The sequence below is a fragment of the Rhinoderma darwinii genome, chromosome 2, assembly GCF_050947455.1.
Source record: "Rhinoderma darwinii isolate aRhiDar2 chromosome 2, aRhiDar2.hap1, whole genome shotgun sequence".
In the NCBI taxonomy this organism is placed as follows: Eukaryota; Metazoa; Chordata; class Amphibia; order Anura; family Rhinodermatidae; genus Rhinoderma; species Rhinoderma darwinii.
In genome coordinates, this window is record NC_134688.1 from 149,898,899 (window position 1) to 149,914,841 (window position 15,943).

Below are 15,943 nucleotides of genomic sequence, written 5' to 3' on the forward strand. Positions count from 1 at the left end.
ATTGAATTATTTGTGTACCTCTACCATAAAAAAATTAATATCAGCAATTATGTAGGAACCTCTGATGTCAGATCTGTTCTTGCATCAGGCAAAACAGAAGGCTATTAAAAAACATGAGGATTTTTGAGAAAAGCCATAATTGTCAGTTTTTTTTGTTTTTTTTTTATTAGCGCACATTAGTTATTATATACATGGCAGATCTGCTTGCATGGAAGCTTTAGGCTGGATTCACACATTGAGGCAGATTTACTATTATTGTTGCGCCAGAAATCTCGCTTAAGGGCACATTCAGACGTGGCAGAGTTTTTCAGCTGCAAATGTTGGTGCAGATTTGGGGCAATTACGCAACGAATCTGCACCAACATTTGCATATTTGACAGGTAATTCAGACGTTGCAGAGAACACAACGGACTTGCCAGTTTTTGCATTGCAAAGGCTGAAATACGCAATGAAATTCCGCTTATTCTCAGCAACAGTATGCGGAGGGAAAATTCCGCACCACAGTCTATGGTCCGCAGCAGAGTTTTCCGCAACGTCTGAACTAACTTTACAATAAATGTATAGAAACAAATGTAAAAAACGGCCGCTGGAGAATTCCACTGCGGACTGTCCGCATCGGAATTCCACAGCAATTCCGCCACGTGTGAATGTGCCCTAAGTTGCATTTTTTTTTCTGGTGGAAATCAATTTAGACAAATGTATTATTGGTTTGCGCCAAAAAAGAACAGATGTTTGCGTCTGACTAGACTTTTCAAAAGCGTCTAGAAAATGGTGTGTGGCTAAGCAAAAAGGTGCCGTGACATAAATGCACTGACGTGTGCCACAATTGCACCCAAAAAACTGCCGCCAACTAAGCCAACTAAGAGATGGTATAAGGAAAAGAAGTGTCTAACATGTCTAGCAAGATGCGCCAAATTTCTCACACCATGTGCGCCACTTTGATTAATTTGGTGCAATTTCTGACTGCCTTGTCTAAGATTAGACAATTAGTATTAGTAAATCTGCCCAATTCTATTTTATTGCAGTCTTTGATGCCTGGAGTGAATACAAAAGAGACAAAGATGTATCCTTCTTTCCTCTATGCTTTTCCTTTCTTTTTTGTCCATCACTTCTGGCTTTGGCTCAAAAAATTGCATCAAAAACTGCACCAAAATCTGAATGTGTGAATCCAGCCTCATGGTGGCATATGAAATATTAGGTACTCTGTGTGCCATTGTATAGTGCCTCAGTATGGCACTGTATCACATTGATATTCTCCCTTAAAAACAAAGCTTCTTTGGAGTATTTCTCCATAATACACCATCTGATGGAACATGCCCCAATTTTTTTTCTATCAAATTCATACACAGAATTACATTGTTACGATAGTCAATAATAACCTCAAAGGGAAACTGTCTCTAGGTTTGGACCCACTAAACCGCCAGCATACCGCCATATAGCTGGGGTTCGGTGTCCCAAATCTGCCCACTTCAAAGACGGACAGTTCAGGAATGGTTAGCCGGGGTGCAGCATCGGCGTATGCACATTGTGCACATGACGGAAAGGACAGTACACTGCGCATGTCTGACCCATTGGATTTTCATTGATTCCTATCGTAGCATAAGATGAAATGATCATATTACTTTATTGCATGAAAAATCATATGGCAGCTTCGTTACGATTTTTGTCCACAGAAGATAGCTTTTATCTGGTATCTTCATTTTATTTTCTGATTGTCAGGCTCAGTGGTTATGACAAGACTGACACAAGTGTTTATCTCTTTTTATATTTAGTCTTGGTGACTTTGTAGCATAACTAGGTTTTATAGACTGACTTGTGAATGGTACTGAATAAGACTATTGTAATAAAGTGTTGTGTCCTGTAAAGACGCAGAATGGAATGTTAGTGAGGATATGAAGCAGAATGCAGCCCCCGGGGCACAGATTGACATCTGTGTGTGTCTCTGTTAGCATCCAGATAAACTTTTTGAGTCTGTATTGCTATCTGCGTCTTGTAATTATTTTATTGAAATCATTATTATGTTCCTAACTCTTTCACAAAATAATGTTATGTACCAATGCAGAAAAGCTGAGATTGACATTTAACTCTTTAGTGCTGTATTATGAAGATAATGCTTTAGGTTTTCTCTGCAGCCATTTATAAAACCATAGGTACATTTTTGTGATATCATTATAAGTTCTACCAAGTGACAAGCTCAGTGCTACTACTGTACATCTTACAAATGAATCTCTGCTACATTTTCATCATGTAAAAGAGGCGTCAGTGAATTATATCTCTTAATTATATCTATATATAGAAAGATATAAAATTAAAATATATATATAAAAAATATAAATATTGTTTATACTTCCCTAATATGTTATATACCTACTAGACCAAGAATGAGTAACCCTGAGGCCAAATATATTCCGAAAAATATCCTACAGAGGCTTAGGTAGCCAAATTTTTTTTTTTTTCAGAGGTTAAAAAAGTATTCTTTATTATGAAATTCATATATTAAAACGTAGTAAAACATAAGGAGGAATAAATAATGACACAGCATTTGTTGGTCAGACTCCAGTAACATTGTTACGGTGAATACAAGCATAAGTGCATAGAAATAACTGCTCATAATCAATACATAATTAAAACGTAATGGTCTATGGTAGTGTCTATATGATTAAGTGCAAAAACAACATAATAACCATGATCAATTACATATTATCCTGTGGCTTGGACGCTGGACCAACCCTCAACGTATGTTTCGCCTATGGTTATTTCAAGAGGAGTTTGCAGGGGCCCAGGTTGCATTATCAACCTATTAGAGCATAAGTAAATATTACACCTAAATCCATGACGCTTGCCCACATCTTTTGGCACCAAAGGCCTTGTTCACACAGCGCAGATTTGATGCAGACTTTGCATGTATTCTTCTGTTTAGGTTTCGTTCCTGTTTTTCGGCTTAAAAAGAATACCTACAAAATCTGTATCAACTCTGCACTGTGTGAACAAGACCAAACAATCTCACATGTGGCACGACATCATACCACAGCATCCACACAGTCCATTTTTCACAGCCCTAATCAGTAGGAATAGGGTATTCTGGGAAGACAACAAAATAAATCAATAAATCTAACATTAAAAACTAAACCAGTCAGTAATATGTTGTTTATTTAATCCAGAGCATATTGTACTTTTCATACTTTTCATCACCCGTGGTCGGAAGTTCTTTAGTTTTCCTGCTCTTGGTGAACGTGTCTCAGCTGCAGCAAGCGCTCTCCGGTCTTCCCGTAATGTAATGGTATGAACTGGCAAAAGTCAGGTGACTGACTGCAAGCTGTATATACTAGTAGATGGCGGCAGGTATGAAAAAAGGCATAAATGAACAACATGAGTCTTGAGACATATGGCTTAATGTAAATTGATGACAACGGTTTCACATTACATTAGTCTCAGATCCGACTGTAATAGTTATATACTCTAGGTTTTGGCTGATGAACAAAGTTGAGGAAAGTTTTTCTCCTAAATTAGGTGTAGGTTATCTCACCCCTTAAACTAGATGTGTCACAGACATTATAGAAAGGCTAGAAGGGGAATTAGAAAACAGAGCTTTCAGACATGACCCCCAGAGTGTTCAAAGCATATGAAGACCACCTGCCCATGCCATTTAAAGGATCTCTTGCATTCAGATGCCTAATCATCCTTTTTATTCTGTATGAATTTTATTGAGTATGAAAGTTGGATGTCTGTTAATGTTTAAGCAACAAGAACTAATATTGCTACCTTCTGGTATCTAGATCATTGGCCACCCTGATGAAATTACACAATAAAGCCACTAAGCAGTGCACCAGTATCTCTTCCCCAGTGCAGCATGCACTATATATTAATTAATAGGGTGAACATCCTGTAGATTAGCGGTGGGGAAACTTTTTTCTGCCAAGGGACATTTGGATATAAAATTATTCACGGGCCATACATAATTATCAACTTAAAAATAAGCCTGCTATATTTGGTCAAACATTATATTAACTCCCCCCGAATGTGACGTCTGGAACTGCTTCTCTTTGGTGAGGAATGTGATGTTAGCTGGTATTGATGATGTTGGGTTGGTCAGTCGGGAGCGCAGTCGACTCTTTGGTAAGTTTTGAAAAGAACTCGCAGCAGTAAATTGTTCCGACTTACTTAAAGAGACTCTGTCACCACATTATAAGTGGCCTATATTGTACATGATGTGATCGCCGCTGTAATGTAGATTACAGCAGTGTTTTTTATTTAGAATTTTTTTTGACATTATGACCTATTTTAGCTTTATGCTAATGAGTTTCTCAATGGACAACTGGGCGTGTCTTACTTTTTGACCAAGTGGGCGTTGTACAGAGGAGTGTAAGACGCTGACCAATCAGTGACCAATCAGAGTCATACACTTCTCTCCATTCATTTATACAGCACATAGCGATATAGGTGCGGGTTCCACCTCTGGGACCCGCACCTATCTCTAGAACGGGACCCCCAAAACCCCGTTCTACCTCTCTCTGTGTTCCGGCTGATTTCCGAACATAAAAAGAAAACAGCGTAGCTCGCTGAGCTACGCAGTTTCTGTAACTCCCATAGTAGTGAATGCCAGTTACGGAAGCAGCATAGCATGCGAGTTACACTGTTTCCATAACTACCATTCAGTTCTATGGGACTTACGGAAACAGCGTAGCTCAGCGAGTTATGCTGTTTCCATAATTCATGGCTGGAAATCAGCTGGAACACAGAGAGGTTTAGGGAGCCCCCATTCTAGAGATAAGTGCGGTGGGACCCGCATCTATCGGACAATTAAGACATCCTGTGGATATATCATAAATGTCCTTGATGAAAAAAAAAACTTTAGTCACCTGACCGCACTTCATGCTTTTAGGACAGGTCCTATTACATAGTTACATAGTTACATAGTTACATAGTTAGTACGGCTGAAAAAAGACACATGTCCATCAAGTTCAACCAAGGGAAGGGAAAAGGGAAGGAAAAATTTCTACACATAGGAGCTAATATTTTTTTGTTCTAGGAAATTATCTAACCCTTTTTTAAAGCCATCTACTGTCCCTGCTGTGACCAGCTCCTGCGGTAGGCTATTCCATAAATTCACAGTTCTCACTGTAAAGAAGCCTTGTCGCCTCTGCAGCTTGAACCTTTTTTTCTCCAGACGGAGGGAGTGCCCCCTTGTTTTTTGAGGGGGTTTTACAAGGAACAGGATTAAACCATATTTTTTGTATGTGCCATTAATATATTTATATAAGTTAATCATGTCCCCCCTTAGTCGTCTTTTTTCAAGGCTAAATAGGTTTAATTCTTTCAATCTTTCCTCATAACTTAAATTCTCCATGCCCCTTATTAGCTTCGTTGCTCTTCTTTGTATTTTTTCCAACTCCAGGGCATCCTTTCTATGAACTGGAGCCCAGAACTGAACTGCATATTCTAGATGAGGCCTCACTAATGCTTTGTAAAGTGGCATTATTACATCCCTGTCCCGCGAGTCCATGCCTCTTTTAATACACGACAATATCCTGCTGGCCTTTGAAGCAGCTGATTGACACTGCATGCTGTTATTGAGTTTATGATTTACAAGTACACCCAGATCCTTCTCAACAAGTGAATCCGCCAGTGTAGCGCCCCCTAGGACATATGATGCATGCAGGTATTCTATGTCTACACTACAGCTACATTTCTACATTTAGACCTCAGCTAACTTTTCTAAATTTTAAGAGGAACAGAAGGAAGCCAGATTAAGCCAAGTACTGAGTATGTGGCGGCATGAGTGAGGAGGTCAGTGCGGGCCGGCTCGGGAGTGGACTAGTTCAGTCACCTGACCTCACGTCAGGTGACTGGACTGGTCCACTCCCAGGCCGGCACGCAGTGGCCTCACTTAGACTGCAGCCATACTTGGATCAGACCACCGACCTCCTCCTACTCCTAAATGTGAACGAGTAGGGCTGACAGAGCTAAGGAGGGAATGACATGGCGGCAGTGGCGGTCAGAGTAAGGTCGGGGCATGCTGTGATGGGACCGGACCAGTCTAGTTACCTGACCTCACGTCATCGATGTGAAGTCAGGTGACTGGACTGTGTCGGCCCAGGAGTGGACCAGTCTGGTCACCTGACCTGAGTCACCTGACCTCACGTCACTGACTCAGGTCAGGTGACTGGACTGGTCCACTCTTGGGCCGGCACGCAACGACCTCACTCAGACCGCCGCCACCGCCTTGCTTGGCTCCGTCCACCCTTCTCCTGCTCCTAAATGTGAGTGAGTAGGGCGGACAGAGCCAAGGAGGGAATGAAACGGCGGCAGCGGCGGTCAGAGTGAGGTCGGCGCATGCTGTGACGGGAGTGGACCAGTCCAGTCACCTGACCTTTAGTCACCGACATGAAGTCAGGTGACTGGACTGTGTCGGCCAAGGAGTGGACCAGTCCGGTCACCTGACCTCACGTCACTGACTCAGGTCAGGTGACCGGACTGGTCCACTCTCGGGCTGGAACGCACTGATCTCACTCAGACCACCACAGCCACTATACTTTAGCCAAGTAGCGAATGACACGGCGGCAGCATGGTCTGAGTGAGGTCGGGCCAGACCAAATGATCTTGCGTACCTTATACGGCCCACCCCTGATGTAGATGAATATGGCAAGGGCTTAAAACAAAGGTCAGTTAAAATTAGCATTGTTTTTTTACCACTTTTTCCACCACAGAAATTTCTGTTGTACCAGAGTATGTAAACAATGTGGCAACAGCTGACTTTTTATCTTTAGTAATGCCGCATCCAGTGGATTCTTAAAGTATTTTTTTTTTTTTTAAATCTAGCCCTCATTCCTGAAGACTGAGAGAGCTTTTCCATTAAATGTTTTAAACTATATGCCCTCCCTCCCTACGGCACCCGCCGACTTGAGCGCCACTATTTATTGACATTGCAGCCCCCATCAGATCCATATATTGGCCTCCTCTCATTCTCAGTGCAATGTATGTGACACGACACCCCAGTCTCTCCCTTTGTATGCTGCAATCAACAATGAGGCTTCTCTAATCTCATCCGTTAGAGCAGGACTGCTGCTGTATATTACAGCTCTTGCCCTGCTCCTTTTCATTTGGGCACTGTAGCACAGAGGCGTAGCTAGGTTCTCCTGCACCCGGGGCAAAGATTCAGATTGGCGCCCCCCCCCCTAACTTATTTCCCGACATCTCCTTCCCCCTCGCCATGTTTTCTTTCCCTACCAATCAATGAGGTGTAATTGTTTTTCACAATTTTTTTAATGTAACTCGATTATAAAAGCATTTCTACATTTACAAGCGATATAGTTCTATAATGTAATTAACATAAAAATAAATTAAAAGAAAATAAATTAAAGAGGCCACACACAGCCCCCTGAAGATAGCGCCACACAGCTCCCCTTGTAGATAGTGCCACACACAGCCCGTTGCCCCTTTGTAAATAGCGCCACATTTCCCCCCTCTTGTAAATAGTGCCACATTCCCCCCTTTTAAATAGTGCCACACTCCCCCCCTTGTAAATAGCGCCACACTCCCCCCCTTTTAAATAACGCCACACTCCCCCCTTGTACTTAGCGCCACACTGTGAACAGACCGGTGAGTGGTAGCCTACCGCTACCACTCTCTACTCTGCCTGGTGTGACTTACCAGAGGAGCCGAGGAGGTCATGCGGCGCAGGCAGCGGCGGAGTTCCTTCTGACTAGTATTGGTGACATCCAGGGCCGGCCTTAGCTTGGATGGCACCCTGTGCGGGACTCTCTATTGCCGCCTCCTACACAAACCAAATATTAACCACATATATAGACACGCTGGAACATATATACTGTACATACATAATGACAGATATTTAGACATACAGGCAAATATACATACACATATCTGGAATATCTACATACAGGTAAATATATAGACGTACAGACACATATACGCACACACACACCGGCAGATAAATACACAGACAGGAACATATACAAATACATAAAAGGCACAAATATACAAGCACAAAGACACATTCACAAACAGACCCATATATACCCACACAGGCACATATGTACACAGCACAGATAATGTAGTAGATGTTACCTGCAGTCCTATGTAACACCACAGATAACACAGTGATAACTCTCTGAGTACAGATAATGTAGTAGATGTTGCCTGCAGTCCTATGTAACACCACAGATAACACAGTGATAACTCTCTAAATACAGATGGTAGTGTTACCTGCAGTCCTATGTAACACCACAGATAACACAGTGATAACTCTCTGAGTACAGATAATGTAGTAGTGTTACCTGCAGTTCTATGTAACACCACAGATAACACAGTGATAACTCTCTGAGTACAGATAATGTAGTAGATATAATAGACAAACACATGCAGAGACACAGACAGAGACACAGACAGAGACACACACACACACACACACTGTAACATATATACATACTAAGACAGAGACACACACTGTATACACACTACACACATATACACACAGACACTCACCATGTCTCCTTGCTGACAGGTTAGGACGGGCTGTGGGCGGAGCTTCCTCTTCTGCTCGTCGGCTGTGTGTAACAGGAGAGCAGAGTAGAGGCAGATGCTGGGAGGCTGCAGCACGGGAGTGGACCTGTCCCCTGACCTGAGGCATCTGACCTCATGTCACTGACGTGAGGTCAGGTGACAGGTCAGGTGACTGGACTGGTCCACTCCCTAGCCGTCACAGAACCCAGTCAGAACGCCGCTGTGTAAACATACGGGGCGCCTATCAGCAGCGATCAGCTGCTCTTCGGCGCCCCCCCTTCCCTTGCGCCTGGGGCACATGCCCCGCCTGCCCCCTCTAGCTACACCCCTGCTGTAGCATACTCGTCATATGTCTGCAACCAGTTAAACGCAATGAATATTGTTGCTGGGGATCTGATGGATATTTCTATCATTACATTTCTTGCATCTGAGGCGAAGTTTTCCCCCTGGCCCAGTGACGAGCACCACTATTGCATAGCGACGGCTCCCATGAGAGCCGTGTAGTGGACAAGACTAGCTATTGTAAATGTTAATGTCGCTACGAGCGGCATTTACATTTACAGATCATGCCACTGATAATAATGGTTTCTATGGCAGCGCAATCGATCAAGATTAATTACGTTTTGAATTTGTAAACCTTTAATAAACATAAAGACATTATTTTTACCCTTATATACTTACTGTATATTAGGGTCAGGGAAGACCATTGTGTATGGAAGCTTACTACTTTGACCTATGTACTGAACACCCTAGTATCTTGACCTGGTGCCACTGTCATACTTACCCTGAGGGCCTGGTTATGCTACAATGTTTTTGTGCATTGTGAATAAGTTATCTGTGAATAGAGAAATAGACCCATACTACACAGTCTTGTAAGGCGTTTTCCAAACTATGCTTATTCATAAATTTTCAGCAAATTTACTCTGCTTTTCAAAGGTCAATGTCCAGCTAAATATTAGGTTCAGACTTAAACATTTCCAATCAATTAATTAAATTACAAAGAATTTTATATATTTCAGAACTGTTGCCTTCTGAATGTAATGATATAACTGGAATCTGAATGCAGTGGTATAAGGTTGTAACACAAACTTCCTGGAATATTTATTTTTAGCGTAATCTTCTTTTCATTTTCTGTAGTAATGTTCATTTTTCTCACTCTGGGGTTGCCACTTGTCAACGACAAACAATGTGTGGACATTCTGTCATGTGACCTCCACAAGAACACATATTAGTGGAGGCCACAAAACAGAAAGTCCATGCCCAGAGGAGTTAGGCTCTATTCATATCCACAATGGTGCCCAGGGTTCTGTTTCTGACAGATCCATTGATAGATCAGTTTTTAACAGATTACAATGAAAGCCCACCACATTGTAATGATTCCCATTGATCTTAATAGGATTCATCAGGCACCATCTTTTTTTTTTTATACTGGGTAGAATAGCCTATCAAAAGCAACTGAAACCTGGTAATAAAGCCCATTTGAAGCCAACTATGAGCACAAATATATCCCACTGAGACCGAAGAGTATATCGGAACATTTTTCCATAATTATCTGTACAAATGATATTACAGCTGTTTTGTTTAAAGCTCGATTGGAACTGTGCTGACAGTATAGATAGGGAAAGCTTGGCAGCAGTACGCCTGCAGTATTAATCAGATTTTTCTGAAATAAATATGGGTGGAGAATTTCTTAAATTTCTTACATTTCTTGGTCTGTACATAATATGAAAAAGAAAAGTATAACTCAAAGCTTTTACGCTTCACTGATTTCATATACAGTACTAACCACTTTGAAAAAGCCCAGTGAAGACCTAGGTACAAATATTTGCGGTCCCAGAATCCATCTGGCTCTCTAACAGATTAACCAATAGAAGAAACTTGTGTCTATGACATAATGTAATATGGAGGGAGAAAAGTAATAAGAATGTAAGAACAAGAAACCAAGCCAAAAACGTTCCATGGAGAGTTGCATCACTTTTTGCATTCTTCCCCTGAAGTGAATTCATTGTATGTCAATGATTGCTGTACCCTTTAAAAAAGCATAACAAGCCAAATTCACTATGAACAAGTGGTGAACAATTCAAAATCAAAGAGTAGAACGTTATTATGCTCATCTTAATGCAAGTAAGCATAGCTACGTTATAAAGAGGAAACATATCTTAAGCTTAAAATATAAATATTTGTGTTATTTCCCACAGGTTTTACTGATACTTTTATATGAACAGTAAGAAGATACAGTACCTATGGAACATAATGGGTTTCTAATGCATTTTTTTTTTTATTACTTCCACTTGGATTTTTTTATGGCCATAAGATTCCTGAAGCTCTATATCAGAATTATTTTGTATGCATGTTACTCTGGGAGAAGTTTTATTTTTCAGTGCTACCGAATCAAAGCAAAAGGGATAAATGAAATGCCAAAGGAATTTTATCTTACTACATCCCAAATGTGTCCTATGGAATTGAGCTCCGGGGACTATTCAGGCCATTACAATGAACTCATTGACATGTTTGTGGGAACAATTTGAGATGATTTGTGCTTTCTGGCATGGTGCATTCTCCTGTTGGAAGTAGCCATTAGAAGATGGATAGATTGTGACTGTGATGGGATGCACATGGACAACAACAACAACAACAACAACAACAACATCAGGTAGGCTGTGGTATTTAAACAATGCTCAGTTCGTATTGAGATCCCAAATGCATTCCAAGAAAACATTATTCTCACAATTACAGAACCACCAGCTTGAACTTGGCCAATGGATTAATGGATGCATGGATTTGTATGGTTTATGCCATATTCTGGCCCTATCATGTGAATGGTCAAACATAAATGGAAACTAGAAAGAACAAGTGTCATATCTTGTACTGTGCAGTTTGGTGAGGTTGTGCCAACTGTAGTAATAGGGAGTATTTATTATTCTTTCTTCGACGGTTTTCTGGCTTAGATAAGTCGCAAATGCCTCAAAAGTCATAAAAACTGCCGTACGCCTCTTTAAAAGGCAAAAAAAAATTTCAGGGCCTTTTTGATTAATACTGGTGTCTAAAATGCAATTCTTAATAAATTCCCCTATAGTGTTCTGTTCTTAGCAGTCATGCGAAGAGGTTGATGTTATCTCCTACTGTTAAAGCTAATCCACTTCAAGATTTGATGTGCAGTACATTCATAGCTATTCAAGGCTGGATCCATGTTTGTTGGGGCCTCTGGCCAAAATATTTCAGTAGGACTCACTCCTCCTTTTTGAAAGAAATGAACAGAGTATGTATGTATGTATGTATGTATGTATGTATGTATGTATGTATGTATGTATGTATGTATGTATGTATGTATGTATGTATGTATGTAAACGAAAGAAATCCCACAGCACTCCGATGGTTCCAAAAAGTATGTGATTTATTCAGTCAACAGCAGCTGTTGACTGAATAAATTACATGCTTTTTGGAACCATCGGAGTGCTGTGGGATTTCTGTCGTTTATGACATAATCCACGGGTCTGGATTACCTGCTTGCACCCACTACCGTGTTGGAATTTGTCGCAGAGTGCTGCTTATCTCTACCTATATATATGTACGTACGTACGTACGTACGTACGTACGTACGTACGTATGTATATAAGTGTGTGTGTGATTGTATTTGTGTCTGTGTGTATGTTTGTGTGTGTGTGTGTGTGTGTGTGTGTATATATATATATATATATATATATATATATATATATATATATATAGTGGAAAGAAATTCTTGCAGCACTCTCAGAATAAGTGAAAAATTAATTCTTATTTATTTCAGCTTAAATAGTTTGACGTTTCAATCTCACACTGAGATTTTTTCCTGCAGGCTGTAGCTAGCAATATGAGCTAAATTAGTGAAAAGAATTTTGGCGCCATTGCTTTGTAAGTTAATAAATTGTTTTAATTGCTAGCATTCAGTTGTTTGAATAATTTTTAATTTGGAGATTGTGGAGGCGTTCTCAGGTCTCCAGGTGTTAGAGGGCCCTTTTTCTCACCCAATAATCAGGATTGTCTGAGATCACTCTACTTCAAACTTCCTCAAATCACATTTCTTTTCTGGTGTTTGTTCTGAACAGCTGTTATTCATTCACTATAGACCTAGGTCCTAATTCATATGTGATTCAGAATTCAAATGGCACTTTCATCAATGAACCTTAAAACCGTTTGGTGTATACAGCCCCTATGCAGGTCTATGTTCCTCCATAATTACGACCACAGATAAACCCTGTATGTAGTCCAACCCTGGATTCATGTATTACTCTCTTCCATCTGTTCTCTCTTCTACTATCTGTACGTTAGCAGGAAAAAGACTTAGGAAGTGGAGTCTATTTACACAGGCCAACCAAATAATCTCCATTGTAGGCAGCACATCTTCGTTTGTAAATAGGGGATGTGCTGCCAACAATGTGGCTAACTGTATGGGGACTGAAAAATCCTATTAACAATCGTTCATCCCCTATACAGTTTTAAGGGCCTTTAAACAAGTGCCCATCTTCTTGTTATACCATCAATCGGCTCTCGCTATGGTCAGTAAACTAGCCTTAACACATGACACCAGGATCAGGACTGGGTTTGTATATAGTCTGTAACTATGAAGACACATAACATCAGTTATAATAGTGTTCTGTGGTATAGGGCACTAAGATTTTAGCAGCAGATCCTGTAAGATGCGAGGTGGGGCCTCCATTGATAGGATACCTGAATTTTTGCAGTGTGTCAGGCATTAACCTCCTTCTGAAAGAGGTCAATGCCATTAGGGAATACAGTTGTCATGAAGGGGTGTACTTGGTCTGCAACTATGTTTAGTTAGTTGGTACATGTCAGAGCAACATCCACATGAATGCCAGGATCCACGGTTTTCCAGAACAACATTTTTTTATAGTGCCTTCTGGTGGCATCTCTTCCCGAGGGAAGAGACACCCACCCACTTAGTCTTCCCCATGATGTAAAGAAATTGTGATTTATCAGACCGGCCAACCTTCTTCCATTGCTTCATCCAGTTCTGATACTCACGTGCCCATTGTAGGTACTTTTGATGGTGGACAGGGGTCAGCATGGGCACTCTGACCGGTCTGCAGGTATACAGTCCCAAACACATCAAACTGCATTGCCCTGCTTGTTCTGACACCTCTCTATCATAGCAGCATTAACCTTTCAGCAATATGTGCTACAGTCGCTGTACTAAGGGATCGGACCCGATGAGCTAGCCTTCACTCTCCTGGTCTATCAAAGAGCACATGACCCTTTTGTCGGTTTACCAGTTGTCCTTACTTAGACCACTTTAGAAGGTTCTAATCACTATGAGCCGTACAAACAAAATTGAAGGATATTTTTAATCAGGACTATTTGCAAAGTTGCTTAGTTTTTTTTAGATGCTTTGGAACAATAAAAAATTGGTTGCAAAGGAGGACATATCTGTTAAATTACGCAGATATATAAGTCATTCTTAAATTTTAAGATAAAGAAAAGTAATAAAAATGTTAGCACAGGAAAACAAGCCAATATTTTTCTCAGAGCGTTGCATCACTCCTTGCATGGTTTTATGCATTTAGTGGCTGACACATGATTGGCTGATTTGCATTAAATAGTAAAGCTAACATTTCAGAGAATGAAGACAATTAGTATATATAGAGACATATTGTAGGTTAGATGGATCCAACCACCAACCAAGCTATATCATATCACACATCTTTAGACAAATAAAGATAGGTACGCTACAACTAGAGATGAATAAATCCGTGAAAATTTGATTTCCTCGCTACAGACAAATTTCCTATTATGGAGCCTTATTTTCCCAGTATAAGGCAATAGAGTCTGAAAGAACAATCAGTATTAAAGAATTTCAACCTTTATTCACATTTGTCTATTGGTAAAATAGAAAATAAAAGTGAGTTTTCACATTTTTTATGTAGTTACAACATTGTACATATTTCTAAACAGTTCAACCTCTTTTTGTGTTTTGGTCAGTGTCCCTACACCACCATACTGCCACCACTATATTTGACTGTTGGTATGATCTGTTTGTTTTGCCCAGAACGAAAGTGTTTAACTTTTGGCTTTCTATAGAAATTACCATTGCCATTATTTTTTTGCAAATATGAGTTGAGTATTGGATAGTAGTAGTTTCTGCCTTGCTACTCTTCCATAAATTGTTGCCCTATCTTTTTCGTATTGAGGAATCCTACACACTGATCTTAGGAAAGGCTACTGATGCTTATAATTCTATGGATGGGCTGCATTGGGACTTCCGTTATATTTTGGTGGTGTAAATTTGGAGTCTTTTTTGCAGGCTAGCCAGGCTACAGTATCTCTCAGCAAGGAAGAAATAAAATGCTGCAGTAATTCAAGTATACTCCTACTTAACTCCATATTGCAATGAATACTCCAGTGCAGCCTGCTAAGAAACAGCAAAGACCACTCACTTTTTAATTCTAGATTAGATGCTTGAATTTTAAAACTGAGGTGCATATCCCGAGAGGTTATAAGTGGATCACTGAATGCATTCTTTAAAGCGACCCTCCAGTCCAAGAAAAAATCTGACTATACATTGGAGAGCTTTTTCAAATCATCAGCGCTTGTCTATTGGAGGGCAGTGGAGAGGGTGTATCTCAGATGTCTAAAGAAACTCCCCATAGCAAAGTCTAAGACTGTGGTGGCCATCTTGGAGAACGGAAGACAGGGCACCAGAACAGAGGGTGTATCATTCAGGAGTGGGGCAGCAGGTAAGTTTCCAATGTATAGTCAAATTTTTTGGACTGGAGGGTTGCTTTAAGTGAGACAAATAAGCAATAATAAAGGACATTAGGAAGGGGACACATACTATTTCACAGCACTGTATATGTTCTATAGGTCCACTGTAGAATATTTTTTTTTATATATGACTACTAGGTGACACTTTTATGCTGGTTACAGACAAACAGGGGACATCAATTATGCAGTGGCGTACCTACCACTGTAGCAGCCATAGTGGCTGCTATGGGGCCCGCGGCATGAGGGGGCCCATGCCGCCAGCAACACCACATTCAATAGGATCTGCGTCCTTCGGACGCAGATGCTATTGAGCACTTTGACAGAGCAGGGAGGAATCTAGCTGTTCTACCATAGGTTACTGTAACAGTGGCGTAGCTCTAGGGGTCACAATGGTCGCAATTGCGACCGGGCCTCTAAGCCTGGCGGGCCAACAGGGCCTCCGTAGCCACACAGCGCTGATTGCGCTGGTCCCTATTCATGAATGCTGGAGCAAGGAGCTGACAGATCCTTGCTCCAGCATTCACTCTGCCATGAGCGGCTTTGTGCAGGCAGGCATGATGACATCACTACATTGCGCTTGCCTGCGCCGAGTCACTCACAGCACAGACCGGAGGAGAAGGATCTGCGACCCGGCGTGGGAACATGTATAGGTAAGTAATTATGT